The sequence below is a fragment of the Lethenteron reissneri genome, unplaced genomic scaffold (genome assembly GCF_015708825.2).
Source record: "Lethenteron reissneri isolate LAM-NWPU_2019-01 unplaced genomic scaffold, ASM1570882v1 scaffold_1638, whole genome shotgun sequence".
NCBI classification, from domain to species: Eukaryota; Metazoa; Chordata; class Hyperoartia; order Petromyzontiformes; family Petromyzontidae; genus Lethenteron; species Lethenteron reissneri.
The window spans coordinates 3128014-3133628 of record NW_026891375.1 but is presented as its reverse complement, the minus strand read 5'-3'; positions in this window follow the sequence as shown (position 1 = coordinate 3133628).

Sequence of the window (5615 nt, the reverse complement as noted above, 5' to 3'; positions counted from 1 at the left end):
CACCACCCACCCCACACCTACACCACCACTCACCACCCACCCACACACCACCACTCACCACCCACCCACACCACCACTCACACCCACCCACCACACAAACCACTCACCACACACACCACCACTCACCACCCACCACTCACCACCCACCACACACACCACCACTCACCACCCACCCACCCACCACACAGGCCACCACTCACCACCCACCCACCACCACTCACCACCCACCCACACCACCACTCACCACCCACCACACACACCACCACTCACCACCCACCCACCACCACTCACCACCATCACCACCCACCCACCACACAGATCACCACCCACCCACCACTCACCACCCACCCACCCACCACACAGACCACCACTCACCACCCACCCACCACACACCACCACTCACCACCCACCCCCACCACTCACCACCCACCCACCACACAGACCACCACTCACTACCCACTCACACACCCACCCACCACTCCCACCCACACCACCACTCACCACCCACCCACCACACAGACCACCACTCACTACCCACTCACCACCACCCACCACACGGACCACCACTCACCACCCACACACCCACCCACCACCACTCACCACCCACCACACCACCACTCACCACCCACCCACCACACACACCACTTTACACCCACCCACTCACCACCCACCACCCCACCCACCCACCACTCACCCACCCACCCACCACACAGACCACCACTCACCACCCACCCACTCTGCCTCACCTCAGAGCCTGCCCTGTGGGGGTCTTAGATTTGTTTTATTGGGGTAGAGAGGGGCGGGGTGGGTGGGTGGGTGGGTGGGTGGGGGGGGTTGGTGGGGAGACAGGAGTGGGGGGGGGGTTGGTGGGTGGGGAGAGAGGGGCGGGGTGGGGTGGGTGGTGAGATGGAGAGGGGCGGGGTGGGTGTTTTGGGGTCGGTGGGGGGGTGGGTGGGTGGGGAGAGAGGGGTGGGGTGGGTGGGTGGGTGGGATTGTGGGTGGAGATGGAGAAGGTGGAGCTGGGTGGGTGGGTGGGGGGGTGGAGAGGGTGGAGGTGGGTGGGTGGAGGTGGGTGGGGGGGGTGGAGAGGATGGAGGTGGGTGGAGGTGGAGAGGGTGGAGGTGGGTGGAGGTGGAGAGGGTGGAGGTGGGTGGAGGTGGGTGGGGCGGTGGAGGTGGGTGGAGGTGGGTGGAGGTGGAGAGGGTGGAGGTGGGTGGAGGTGGAGAGGGTGGAGGTGGGTGAGTGGAGGTGGGTGGGTGGAGAGGGTGGAGGTGGGTGGAGGTGGGTGGAGGTGGAGAGGGTAGAGGTGGGTGTAGGTGGAGAGGGTGGAGGTGGGTGGAGGTGGGTGGGGCGGTGGAGGTGGGTGGAGGTGGGTGGAGGTGGGTGGGTAAAGAGGTTTGGCCCTTTAAATCTTCCGAAACGCCTGTAGAGAATTCCTGGTGGTGTGGTTATGTTGGTGGGGGGGTAGCGGTGGTGGTGTGATGGTGGGGGGGGGTTAAATAATAAATTAATCGCAGCTGAGACCCCCCCCCCCCAATCATCCCGAGACACGCGCAGCCGTCAAGCATCACCGCTACTGTGCCACTCCACCTGGCCTCTATCCAAACAAATCAATCCGACACATTTCCACCACCCCCACTACCCCCCACCACAGACAAACAAAATACAAAGCCCTCCCCCCCCCGGTATAGCCTCCGACAGACTTGGGGCAAGTGCTGTTAGCGAGCAGCAAGAGGAGCAGCAGCTATGAAGGTCGGCACAGTCTCACACGCCAGCCGCTGTAGATTTGGAGTTTGCGTCTCTCTCCATCATCATCATCATCATCAGGGTGGCTAGGAGATGTTGACTACCTCGCCTGGTGTACAGGAGGTCGTGGGTTCGATCCAGACCCTAACGATGCTTGCTGTTGTGTATTTGGAGTCTGCGTGTCTCTCTTTCTCTCATCATCATCATCACGGTGGCGAGGAGATGTTGACTACTTCGCCTGGTATACAGGAGGTCGTGAGTTCGATCCCGACCCTGACGCCTGCTGCTGCTGTATATTTGGAGTCTGTGTGTCTCTCTCATCATCATCATCATCAGGGTGGCTAAGAGATGTTGACTACCTCGCCAGGTATACAGGAGGTCGTGAGTTCGATCCCGACCCTGACGCCTGCTGCTGCTGTATATTTGGAATTTGCGTCTCTCTCCATCATCATCATCACGGTGGCTAGGAAATGTTGACTACCTCGCCTTGTATACAGGAGGTCGTGGGTTCGATCCCGACCCTGACGATGCTTGCTGCTGTATATTTGGAGTCTCCGTGTCTCTCTCTCCATCATCATCATTAGGGTGGCTCGGAGATGTTGACTACCTCGCCTGGTACACAGGAGGTCGTGGGTTCTATCCCGACCCTGACGCCTGCTGTATACTTGGAGTTTGTGTGTCTCTCTGTCATTTAACTGGTAAGGTAAATAAAATAAATAGTGCAAAGTTAAGTGTCAGCGTAACGAGTCACAATTCGGCAATACAAGAATCATTATATTCCTTTGCACTGATGAGCTATTAATCTCTTGTCCAGAGAAGCGATGGGTGAGGGAGTGGAGTGAGATGAGAGGGGAGTGGAGTGGAGTGAGATGAGAGGGGAGAGGCAGGAGAGTGCGTGGAGGGGAGTGGAGTGAGATGAGAGGGGAGTGGAGTGAGATGAGAGGGGAGTGGAGTGGAGTGAGATCAGAGGGGAGAGGCAGGAAAGTCCGTGGAGGGGAGTGGAGTGAGATGAGAGGGGAGAGGTAGGAGAGTGCGTGGAGGGGAGTGGAGTGAGATGAGAGGGGAGAGGTAGGAGAGTGCGTGGAGGGGAGTGGAGTGAGATGAGAGGGGAGAGGCAGGAGAGTGCGTGAAGGGGAGTGGAGTGAGATGAGAGGGGAGAGGCAGGAGAGTGCGTGGAGGGGAGTGGAGTGAGATGAGAGGGGAGAGGTAGGAGAGTGCGTGGAGGGGAGTGGAGTGAGATGAGAGGGGAGAGGCAGGAGAGTGCGTGGAGGGGAGTGAGATGAGAGAGGAGAGGTAGGAGAGTGCGTGGAGGGGAGTGGAGTGAAATGAGAGGGGAGTGGAGTGGAGTGAGATGAGAGGGGAGAGGCAGGAGAGTGCGTGGAGGGTAGTGAGATGAGAGGGGAGAGGTAGGAGAGTGCGTGGAGGGGAGTGGAGTGAGATGCGAGGGGACAGGTAGGAGAGTGCGTGGAGGGGAGTGGAGTGAGATGAGAGGGGAGAGGCAGGAGAGTGCCTGGAGTGCAGTGAGATGAGAGGGGAGAGGTAGGAGAGTGCGTGGAGGGGAGTTAGATGAGAGGGGAGAGGTAGGAGAGTGTGTGGAGGGGAGTGGAGTGAGATGAGAGGGGAGTGGAGTGAGATGAGAGGGGAGAGGTAGGAGAGTGTGTGGAGGGGAGTGAAGTGAGATGAGAGGGGAGTGAAGTGAGATGAGAGGGGAGAGGTAGGAGAGTGTGTGGAGGGGAGTGAAGTGAGATGAGAGGGGAGTGAAGTGAGATGAGAGGGGAGAGGTAGGAGAGTGTGTGGAGGGGAGTGAAGTGAGATGAGAGGGGAGTGAAGTGAGATGAGAGGGGAGAGGTAGGAGAGTGTGTGGAGGGGAGTGAAGTGAGATGAGAGGGGAGTGAAGTGAGATGAGAGGGGAGAGGTAGGAGAGTGTGTGGAGGGGAGTGGAGTGAGATGAGAGGGGAGTGAAGTGAGATGAGAGGGGAGTGGAGTGAGATGAGAGGGGAGAGGCAGGAGAGTGCGTGGGGGGGAGTGGAGTGAGATGAGAGGGGAGAGACAGGAGAGTGAGATGAGAGGGGAGTGGAGTGAGATGAGAGGGGAAAGGCAGGAGAGTGAGATGAGAGGGGAGTGGAGTGAGAGGAGAGAGGGGGCAGACGATTGCCTATGACCCGCACGTTCACCATCCTCACGTCCATCAATTTCCAAGCTCGACCTCACGTCCACCACTGCGATGCCGGGTAGACAGGACTCCTGGTTTCACTCCGCATCTCCCCCCCCCCCCTCATCTCCCCCGACCGGGTTAAATGCCTCGAGTGTGTCCCTCGTGTGAGCGAGGAGGAGGAGGTGGAACCCGACACCGGCTCCTCGCGGGAACAAGAGGCGTCTTGCCTGGGAGAGCGAGCGGGCAGAGGCGAGACGGGGGTTACGGAGGGAGAGGAAGGAGGGAGGGAGGGTGGGGGAGAGGATGGAGGAAGGGAGGGAGGATGGGGGGATGGATGGAGGGAGGGGAGGAGAGAGGGGAGGGAGGGGGGGGAGGCGAGGATGGAGGGGGGGAGGATGGAGGGAGGGAGAGGGGAGGATGGAGGGGGAGGAGAGAGGGGAGGGAGGGGGTGAGTAGGTAGAGACAGAAGGTCGCGCTCATTACACACAAAGTGTTGACCACAAATTAACCGTGACACCTCGCTGATCTCGTCAAGGGGGACAACCATCCACAACCATCACTAATCATCACCACAAACCATCACACAAACCACCATCCACAAACCATCACACAAACCATCACCAACCACCATCACAAACCCTCCACAAACCACCATCACCAACCACCATCACAAACCATCCACAAACCATCACCAACCACCATCACAAACCACCATCACAAATCATCACAAGGAAGAGATTGAAGGAAGAAAGGACGGTGGGAAGGAGGGGATGAATGAGTGAGGGAAGAGTGAAGGAGGAAGGGAGGGAGATGGTGAAGGAGTGAGTGAGGGTGGGTGGGTGGGTGGGAGGGTGGGTGGGTGGGTGGGAGGGTGGGTGGGTGGGTGAGAGGGTGGGTGGGTGGGTGGGAGGGTGGGTGGGTGAGAGGGTGGGTGGGTGGGTGGGAGGGTGGGTGGGTGGGTGAGAGGGTGGGAGGGTGGGTGGGTGGATGGGAGGGTGGGTGGGTGGGAGGGAGGGAGGGAGGGAGGGAGGGTGGGTGGGTGGGTGGGAGGGTGGGTGGGTGGGAGGGTGGGTGGATGGGTGGATGGGAGGGTGGGTGGGTGGGAGGGTGGATGGGTGGATGGGAGGGTGGGTGGGAGGATGGGTAGGTGGGTGGGTGGGAGGGTGGGTGGGAGGGTGGGTGGGTGGGTGGGAGGGTGAAGGAGTGAGTGAGGGTGGGTGGGTGGGCTGAAAGGGCACCTTTTGTATAAGAGCCACTCACTGCGCTCTGCCCCCCACACAACATTCCTCCCCCGCCACTGCTGCAGCCTCACTCGCTCCGTGGAGCAGCAGCAGTAGCAGCAGCAGTAGTAGCAGCAGTAGTAGCAGCAGTAGCAGCAGTCGTAGTAGTAGTAGCAGTAGTAGCAGCAACAGTAGTAGTAGCAACAGTAGTAGTAGCAGCAGTAGCAGCAGTCGTAGCAGTAGTAGTAGTAGCAGCAGTAGTAGTAGTAGCAGCAGTAGTAGTAGTAGCAGCGGTAGTAGTAGCAGCAGTAGCAGCAGCAGCAGTAGCAGCAGTAGCAGAGTAAGCAGCAAAGATCCGACTTACAGATCCCAGATTTCAAGTCTCTGATCTCAAGTAGGAAGTCCGGATTTGAGGCCCCCAGATTTCCAGTACAAATCTTAGATCTCTGAGATCTCAGATTTCCAGTACAGATATTAGATCTTTCATCTCTGAG